Source organism: Arachis duranensis, chromosome 9 (assembly GCF_000817695.3).
Source record: "Arachis duranensis cultivar V14167 chromosome 9, aradu.V14167.gnm2.J7QH, whole genome shotgun sequence".
In the NCBI taxonomy this organism is placed as follows: domain Eukaryota; kingdom Viridiplantae; phylum Streptophyta; class Magnoliopsida; order Fabales; family Fabaceae; genus Arachis; species Arachis duranensis.
The window spans coordinates 29,509,451-29,519,514 of NC_029780.3; the positions used below are offsets into that span (position 1 = coordinate 29,509,451).

At 40.8% G+C, this 10,064-nt stretch overlaps 1 protein-coding gene across 1 annotated transcript in view; it reads left to right on the forward strand.

Moving 5' to 3' along the window:
• LOC107465289 (uncharacterized) overlaps positions 1–10,064 on the forward strand; it is a 15,323-nt gene that overhangs the window by 1,361 nt on the left and 3,898 nt on the right. The gene's annotated exons all lie outside the window — the stretch shown is intronic.

Sequence of the window (10,064 nt, forward strand, 5' to 3'; positions counted from 1 at the left end):
TTTTTTTATATTCATATTACCAATAAATATATTTTTATTCAAACATAAATTTATTATGAACAAAAATATAAATGGTTTATAAATGTTATGTAGTTTTACATATGTTTTTGTACTACATATTCTTTTTTATAACATTGAATATACTTTTATAAATCATAAATATTCGTTTCTCCTTATAATAAATGTTTGTTATCTTATATAAATATATCAAAATGGATATAAGATAACCAATAATTTCTCATTTTTTATTATCCTAAATTCCTAATAATTTCTCATTACCTGATAACCTAACATAATTAATGATATAATCATATCTAGATCTGGGAGAAGCTAATAATTTTAATTTCATTGAGCCACTTTTATATGCGTATAAATACTTCTAGTAAAAGACAATAAAGAAAAAAAGAATTATCTTTAACTATTCATTTTAATAGTCATTTACTAAATGTTGATATATTTTTATTGAAAAAATTTTCTATATTTGACAATTATCAAAAACAGTTCTTAAGTATTTTTAAGATCAATCATTATATAAAATTTATAAGTTTAATTGTTGTTACGATGGGTAACCGGAGATTAGTGGATTGGACTTATTAGGTTGGCCCAATCGCTCAAAGGAGGGAACATTTGATCAGGTTAGCGTGTGGAAGCCTCCGTCCGACTTGTTTGCGTGTGAGTGAATATGGAGTGGTACCTGCAAAGACACTCCGATGCCTAAGTCAGCAAGGGTCTAAGCAAATTTTTAGAGTATGAAAACTTAGAGGTACCTGAGGGGTGTCAGTGTATTTATAGTGGTGAACTCATAACCACCGTTGGAGGGGGTTCCACCTTTGAGGAGGATAACTGTCCCTTTATTTTAGGAAAGTTAAGATATGACTCCTGGAAGTGGGTTGAGAGATTTTAGGGGCAGTTACTTATTTGAATAAGTGTTATCTTCCAGCTAACCTTCGTTCCCGACTTCCTTGTGGTGAAACCTGTGTCGAACCCGACCTCTTGCAAGGAGGTCGGTTATAGGGGAAGACCAATCTTGTAGATTGGGCCTTTTTTTTATCTTATTTAGATCTGGACCTTGGTATTGAGTCAGGGTATGAACAGTGCTCCTACTTGAGTCCAAACTCGTTTTGTGAGTTGGGCTCGAGTATACAACTCGGGATCTTAGCCGACTTGGTGAGGAACCGACGTGATTCTTCAGGAACCGACGTGATTTAAGTTTTTCAACCGTCGTGTCTAATCAAACGTCGCGTCTCTTCACAGGTTTTAGCATTTACACACGGGGAGCAGTTACATTGGTAACTGTGCATCTCTTAAATGGTTGCGTCATTTTATTGTTATGCCCCTAACGTGTTTATAAATACTTTCCATCTCTTTCCTTGTTTCGTTTCTAAAAAATTTCTCACTTGCACCCTCTGTTCGAAAGAAGAAACTCCTTTCATTTCGAGGTCAGTTCCTTTCTTTTCTCCTATTTTTACAAAACGCTTTTACTTGCATGTTTTTGTTTGGAGGAGCGTTGACTGTAGGCCTAGTGATTCTGTTTGTTTGAGAAACTTGCCTTAGGCCCTTTAGAGACCCTGTTTTCTATTCTTTTTCTTTTTTCTTTGTAGGATTCGTCACCCTTTTTTGAAAAAAGATGTCTTTCTTATAGTCTCTTTCATTTTGGGTCGATGGCACCGTTCTTGGGGAGAGCCCCCTGATAGATACTGACTATCTTACCGACCTGCGTACTCATCATAGAATCTGTGCTTTTGATGAGGATGAGCCGAAGTATGAACTGATTGTACCGGGTCCAGAAGACCGGATTTGTTTTGGGAAAGCTTCTGATGCAGACCCCCATTTTTTTCTTTATGTATGAAAGCTTTTTTACCCGTTTGGGTGTTTTTCTTCCTTTTTCTGACTTTGAGATAGTTGTTTTATCTCATTGCCGTGTCGCCCCTACTCAACTTCACCCCAACTCTTGGGGTTTCCTGAAAATTTATCAATTTATTAGCCATGCATTAGATTTTTCGACTTTTTTGAAGGTTTTTTTTCTTTTTTACATGACCAAACCCTTTAGTGGGCAAAATAATAAATAGCAGTGGGTGTCTTTCCGGGACATCTAAGGCTGGAGGGTTTTTACTCTTTTTGATGAATCCTTCCATGATTTCAAAAATTTCTTTTTTAAAGTTCAAGCCGTAGAGGGTCACCACCCCTTTTTCCTGGACCAGAATTCTTCTCCTCGTTTTCCCCTATACTGGTTAGAGGCCTCTCCCGTAGAAAAATATAATCTGGATGATTTGAATGAGGTAGAAGCGGCTATTGTGGGGTTCTTCCAAGAAGTATAGGGGAGAGCCCCTTATCTTGATACAAAAAGGTTCCTCTAGGGGTCTCCGACCTTTGTACAGACTCAATTAGGTAGCTTTATTGTTGTTTTTATATTGTTTTCCAATCTGATTGATTTTCGAGCTGTTTTCTCTGACTTGTAGGCTGATTCTTCTATTACCTAATGGTTTTTACAGAAATGGCTAAGAATAATTCCAGCTCCTCCTATCAAAGAGTTCAGGATGCTAAGTCGAGGTTCCGTGCCAAGGTGAGTGCCGCCAGGGCTGCTGGCATTCTTCCTCCTCCTCTTCCTCCACCACCTCCTCCTCCTCCTCCTCCTCACAACTTAGGGATCCCCTCCCGACATATTGTTATATCTTCCTCTGCTTCTTCTCTTCCGTCTCCTTCGCACCGATCTTCCTCTGAGCTAGAGAAGAAGAAGCGCAAGACTTTAGAGTCTGGCTCTTCTTTTGAGGGTGAGGCTAAGTTTAATGGGCCTCAGTTCCTTCGAAATCATATCTATCCTCATACTCGTATAAGTATGGATGATGCTTCCATTCGAAACCACCTTAATGTTCTGGTTTAGGGGAGTGTCCGGGCGGCTGGAGTATGTACAAAATTTATGGATATTTTTGAAAAGACTCCCCTCAGCTCTTTGGGTTCTTCCCTAAAGGTTGATGAGTTAGAGTGGAAAATTTTCTTATATCAAGAAGATGAGAAGAGGCTAAAGGAGGAGGTCGCTGAGTTAAAGGAGGAGAGGGATCTCCTCTAGGAGAGGGAGAAGAGGTTGCTAGGCCAGTGTGCCATGTCGGAGGGCCTAAAGGAGAAGGCAGAGCAGAGTTACATGAGGCTATTTGGGGAGAATCTGGACCTAAAGAAGGAGTTGGCGGGATGTCGGGAGGCCTTCCAGGATCTAGAGGACTCTATAGCTGAAGGTGCCGAGGAGGCGTGGAGGATCTTCAAGGAACAGGTCAGGCTTATCGCTCCTGACCTGGATCTTTCTCCATTGGACCCCGACAAGATCGTGGTTGATGCGGCATCGTCTATCCTCCCCGACATGAGATGGACTCCGACCTGAAGACTCGGGGGCAAAGGATAATAGAATCCCCTCCCCGATCAGAAGATGTTTCAAGTTCTTCAGGAGCTCCTTCCCAGGGTCCCGATCAACCTGCTCTGTCCTCCCCTGGCGCTGCTCCAACTTCTCTCCCTGGTCTTGATGGTGCTTCGATTAATCTTCCTAGTTCTGATGGTGCTCTGATTACTCTCCCTGGTTTTATTGGTGATGGCCCTTCTCCCGGTGGTGATGACCTTCCTTCTTCTAACTGATTATGGCTATATGGGGCCCGGCCTGTGGGTCCTCTATTTTTTAAACAATTTTTATATTTGTTTTATGGTGGTGGCTGTTGACATTTCTTGGCCCTTTGCGGCCGTAAATGAAAATTAAAAATACCCTTTTTTGGATAAGGGTTTTAGGCTATCTGTGTTGCGTGCATGTTTTCTGTTTAGGTTTTGAAAAACTTTTTTGATTTTTTGCTTTTTAAAAACCTTTTGTCTTGGCTGGCTGTCCTTTGTCTAAGTTACTTTGAATTTTCTCAAAGACTTGGGATAGCCTCTGCCTTTGGTTTTTTTATGGATTTTCTTATCTCTTTTTGGTATTCCTCGTACTCAATTTTTTTATTGAGTTTCCATAACTTAAGTATATTTTTGCGACGTATTTCATTTCTTCTCGGTTTTTACGATTTATAAGTCGAATATTTTCCGAGTTCTTTCATGATCTACTTTTATAACCTCTTTACACCGACTTGTACCTCGTCGTTTTATCCTGACGACCATCTGGGTCGGTTCATGGGATATTTACGTTTTGTCGAGTTTAAGTCGGCGTGTTTCGTAGAAAAAGTGAGAATAACGTAAAAAGGAATTTTGTAAAGAGATATTGGAAGAAAGATTTTTATTTATTTACAAGGGTACTTTTTTTTGCTACTAAGGGTTTTGACAATTCCTTGCTCCTTAGTCCCACCTTGATGCCTCGTTAAAAACTCCTTTCAGGAAAACCCTTTCTTTAGGGAGAAAACTGTGGAGTCGGGAAAAGAGTACATCAGGGGATGGAGTTCGCTTTTAACTATAGTACCTTTTCATATTACAAGCATGCCACGACCTAGGTAGCTCGGTGCCGTTCAAGTCGGTCACCTTATAGTAGCATTTTCCTGAGACCTCTCTAATTTTGTATGGTCCTTTCCAATTGGCAGCAAGCTTTCCATCCTCGGATTTGTTGACTCCAATGTTGTTTCTGATTAGAACCAAGTCGTCTGGGGTGAAACTTCTCCGAATGACCTTTTTGTTGTATCTATTTGTCATCCTTTGTTTCAACGCTGCTTCTCTTATCTGGGCTCATTCTCGGACTTCAGGGAGTAACTCAAGTTCTTCTTTGTGTCCCTGTATATTTCTGACCTCGTCATAGAAGCTCACCCTTGGACTTTGCTCGCTGATTTCAACTGGTATCATGGCTTCTATGCCATAAGCAAGTCGAAAGGGTATTTTCCCTGTGGCAGACTGAGGTGTAGTCCGATGAGCCCAAAGTACTTGTGGGAGCTCCTCAGCCCAGGCTCCCTTTGCATCTTGCAACCTTTTCTTTAATCCTGCCAGTATGACTTTATTAGCTGCCTCGACTTGCCCATTTGCATGTGAATGTTCTACCGAGGTAAATTGATGCTTGATTTTCATGCTGGCTACTAGGCTTCTAAAGGTTGAGTCGGTGAACTGAGTGCTATTGTCAGTGGTGATGGAGTGAGGTACTCCATACCTTGTGATAATGTTTTTGTAGAGAAACTTTCGACTTCTCTGAGCGGTGATGGTGGCCAATGGTTCTGCTTCTATCCAATTCGTGAAGTAGTCTACCCCCACTATTAGGTATTTTACTTGTCCAGGCGCTTAGGGAAATGGTCCTAGCAAATCCAATCCCCATTTTGCAAAAGGTTATGGAGAAGTTATACTAATGAGCTCCTCGAGTCTTGGGTGCTTCGCAGAATCCGAGATCAAACATATAACTCGGGACCTCAACAACAGAGCAGATGTCCTCTCCAAGTCAGCAAGTACCAAACCAGGGGGAACAATAGAAGCTTGATCCAACAAACTCTGCAAGAACCCTATGTAGTTAAAACAGAGGTCAAGCAAGATGTCCTTGAAATCTCCGGATTAGACCTCGGATGGATGAACCCTTCGTCGAATACCTAAAAGTCGACATCCTGCCCAAAGAGGAAAAAGAGGCTAAAAAGATCCAGAGGGAAGCACAAAACTACACTTTGGTAAAAAAAAATATTCTCTACAAAAGGAGAATATCAACACCATTATTAAAGTGCGTCCCGACCTCAAGGACAACTGAAGTCTTAGAAGAGGTCCACAATGGTATCTGCGAAAACCATCTTCATATTGGGGTCTTTAACTTGATACTCCCCATTTATTTGGGAGGTCACCAGTTGGGAGTCGCTGAATATCACTACTTTTGTAGCACCGACTTCTTCTGTCAGCTTTAGTCCTACAATTAAGGCTTCATATTCTGTCTGATTGTTGGAAGTTGGGAATTCAAATTTAAGGGAGACTTCTACTTGGGTTCCCTCTTTGTTGACTAGTATTATGCCTGTGCCGCTTTCCATTTTGTTTGAGGATCCATCTAGATATAGTTCCCATGTAGTGGATTTTTCCTCTTAGTCTCTTGCATACTCTGCTACAAAATCGGTAAGGCATTGGGCTTTTATTGCCGTCCGAGTTTCATACTTTAAGTCGAACTCGGATAGCTCTATCGCCCACTGAACCATTCTACCCGCAATATCTGTCTTCTGAAGGATTGCATCATGGGTTGGTTCGTTCGAACTTTTATTATGTGGGCTTGAAAGTAAGGTCGTAGTCTCCATGAGGCTACTACTAAGGAGTATGCAAACTTTTCTATCTTTTGATACCTTAGTTCGGGGCCTTGTAGAACTTTGCTGGTGAAGTATACAGGATGCTGCCTGACCTCGTTTTCCCGTATTAGAGTTGATGCTACAACTTTATCTGCTACGGACAAATACAGGACGAGTTCTTCCCTAACTATAGGTCGGGTCTGAATTAGAGGTTGGCTTAAAAATCTTTTGAACTCCTGGAATGCTTCTTCGCACTCAGGAGTCCATTCGAACTTGCATCCTTTTCTTAGTAGAGAGAAGAGTGGAAGGGATCTTAGTGCTGATCCTGCCAAGAACCTGGAGAGGGCGGCAAGTCGGCCATTCAACTGTTGGACCTCTCTTAGGCAAGTCGGGCTTTTCATTTCTAGGATTGTTTTGCACTTGTTGGGATTTGCTTCAATCCCCCTTTGTGTCAGCATATATCCCAGAAATTTTCCAGCCTCTTTCGCGAAGGTGCACTTTGCAGGATTCAACCTCATCCCATGCAACCTTATGGTGTTGAAGACTTGCGAGAGGTCTGTCAAGAGGTCGGTCTCCTCCTTGGTTTTTACTACCATGTCGTCGATGTAGACTTCCATTAGATTCCCTAGATAAGGAGCAAACACCTTATTCATTAGCCTTTGGTATGTGGCTCCAGCATTTTTTAATCCAAAAGGCATGACCACATAGCAGCAGTTTGCTCTAGGCGTGATGAAAGATGTTTTTTCTTGATCTGGCTTGTACATCGGGATTTGGTTGTATCCCGAGTAGGCGGATAAACGACAAGTATTGGTACCCTGAGCTGGAGTCTACTAGGGTATCGATACTGGGAAGTGGGTATGGGTCTTTGGGGGCACGCCTTGTTCAGGTCAGTGTAATCGATGCACATTCTCCACTTACCGTTTTGCTTCTTGACCAGCACTACATTTGCCAGCCGTGCCGAATACTTGACCTCTTTGATGAAGCCGGCTTCTAAGAGGGCTTGTACTTGCTCTTCCACTACTTGAGCTCGTTTTGGTCCGAGCTTCCGCCTGCGCTGCTGTACAGGTCGCGATCCGGGGTATACTGAAAGCTTGTGGGACATGAGTTCAGGGTCTATCCCTGGCATGTCGGAAGCTTTCCAGGCAAAGAGGTCAAAATTATCTTGTAGGAGCTTTATCAGCCTCTGCTTTAGGTCTCCGTCTAGGCTGGCTCTTATGTTGGTGTTTTTTTCCTTCCTCTTCTCCGACCTGCACTTCCTCAGTTTTCCCCCCGGTTGCGGCCGCATCTCTTCTTTAGTTCTGACCCCGCCGAGTTCTATGATGTGAACTTTCTTGCCCTTTCCTCTCATGTTCAGGCTTTCATTGTAGCATTTCCTTGCCAATTTCTGGTCTCCTCAGACGGTTGCTATTCCCTCAGGTGTTGGGAATTTCATGCAAAGATGAGGGGTGGACACCACTCCTCCGAGTCGATTTAAGGTAGTCCTACCGATTAAGGCATTATATGCTGACCCTACGTCGACGACTATAAAGTCGATGCTCAGAGTTTTGGATTTTCCCCCTTTTTCAAAAGTCGTGTGGAGGGGTATAAATCCTAGTGGTTTTATTGGCGTGTCCTCTAATCCGTACAGGGTGTCGGGGTAAGCTCTCAACTCCTTTTCCTCCAACCCCAGCTTATCGAACGTTGGCTTGAAAAGGATGTCAGCTGAACTCCCCTGATTTACCAGGGTTCTGTGAAGATGGGAGTTGGCAAGGACCATGGTTATTACCACTGGGTTGTCATGTCCAGGGATGATCCCTTGTCCTTCTTCTTTAGTGAATGAGATGGTTGGGAGGTCGGGGACCTCGCTCCCGACCTGGTAGACTTCCTTCAAGTGTCTCTTGCGAGATGACTTTGTGAGTTCACCTCCCCCAAATCCCCTGAGATCATATGTATATGTCTTTCTGGGGTCTGTGGTAGTAGATCTCTTCGGTCGCCGTCATCTCGCTTTCATTTTCCATTATTGTCCGACCTTTCCATGAGATATCTATCAAGCCGACCTTCCCTGGCCAACCCTTTTTTGTTTTTGATGGGTCTAGGGAGAGGTAGCCTTTCAGTATGACAAATTTTCCTGTAGACATAGACTAGGAAAACTCTTAGAGGAGTATAAGAGTGATATCTCATCGGCCTTTCAGGGCCAACCTCCTCTTTTTTTCTTGGGGTCTCTTTCTTTCTCTTTTAGCGAGTGAGGGTGCCTAGGTCGCCAGTTCGGCTCTCGCAGTCTAGTATTTTCCTCCATGTTGATGTACTTTTCAACTCTTTCCTGTACATAACTCAAGGAGGTCAGGTGCCTTTTTGATATGGACCTAGGAGAAGGAGCCCTCCCTGAGTCCATTTACTAGGCCCATTATTACTGCCTCTGTGGGCAGGTCTTGAATCTCCAAACACGCTTTGTTAAACCTTTCCATGTAGTCTCTTAAAGGTTCCCCGACCTCCTATTTCACACTCAGGAGGCTCGGTGCGTGTTTTACTTTATCCTTCTGGATGGAGAACCGCATCAGGAATTTCCGCGAGAGGTCGTTGAAGCTAGTGACCGACCTGGGTGGGAGACTATCAAACCACTTCATCGCTGCTTTCATTAAGGTAGTTGGGAAAGCTTTGCAGCGAGTAGCATCAGAAGCATCGGCCAAATACATCCGACTTTTGAAGTTACTTAGATGATGCTTTGGATCCGTGGTCTCGTCATAGAGGTCCATGTCAGGACTTTTGAAGTTTCTTGGAACTTTTGCTCTCATTATATCCTCACTAAACGGGTCTTCTCCTCCCAAGGGTGAATTTACTCGGTCGCTAGGAGAGCTTCGACTTTTGAGGGAGGACTCCAACCTTAAGAGTTTTTCTTCTAACTCTTTTCATCGCTCTATCTCATTTCTCAAGTTCCTCTCTGCCTCTCGCTGTCGCTCTAGCTCCTGCTCCAGCTGCTCCAGACACCAGTGACGAATCCAAAAAATTTTGATAGTGGGGCAAATATATATATATATAATAATTTTTATAATAAAAATATTATGTATATATAAAAATTAGTTATTAAATTATTTATTAATTATTATGTATTCGTATATAAATATATGTATTGTTTAATTTATTTTTAATGTGTATTACACAGATTGTTATTTTCGATGTAAATATAACATGATTAGTTTTTATAATATCCAATTTTACAAATTAAAATACTAAAATAATCATTTATAAATAGGATAAAGTATATTTTTTATCCTTAAAGTTTGAAAAGTTTCAAAAATATCCCTAAGTTTTATTTTGTTTCAATTTTGTCTCAAAAGTTTTTGATTTGCATCAAATATACCTCAAATTTTTAAAAAAATTTAAGATTGATTCAACAACAATTTCATAAAAACAATTCCTCAACACAAGCAAATCAAGCATAATTTTCATGCATTATTATTATATTGGTCTTAAATTTTTTGAAAATTTAGCCTCCGATGGTATATTTGATGCAAATCGAAAGCTTTTAGGACAAAATTGAAACAAAATAAAATTTAGGGGTATTTTTAAAACTTGTGCCAAATTTTGGGATAAAAAATATACTTTACCCTTATAAATATCTGTCTTTTTATATAGGATAATGCTACATATTCATATTTTTTTGTTAACCAGGTCCAATTAAATTTGTCTAAAACAACAAAAATCAGTAATGACTAATATTATTTTAAGTTTTATTGTTTAACTTGGTTAGACTTAGTTCATAAAAAGACTTGGATGTATAGTATTTCTTTTACATATATATAACTAAATACTTATTTAGAAATTTACTTCTTATACAATTAGAAGTCAATTCTTATTGATATTTATAGTTGAAAAGATTCTTTCAATTAATTTAGT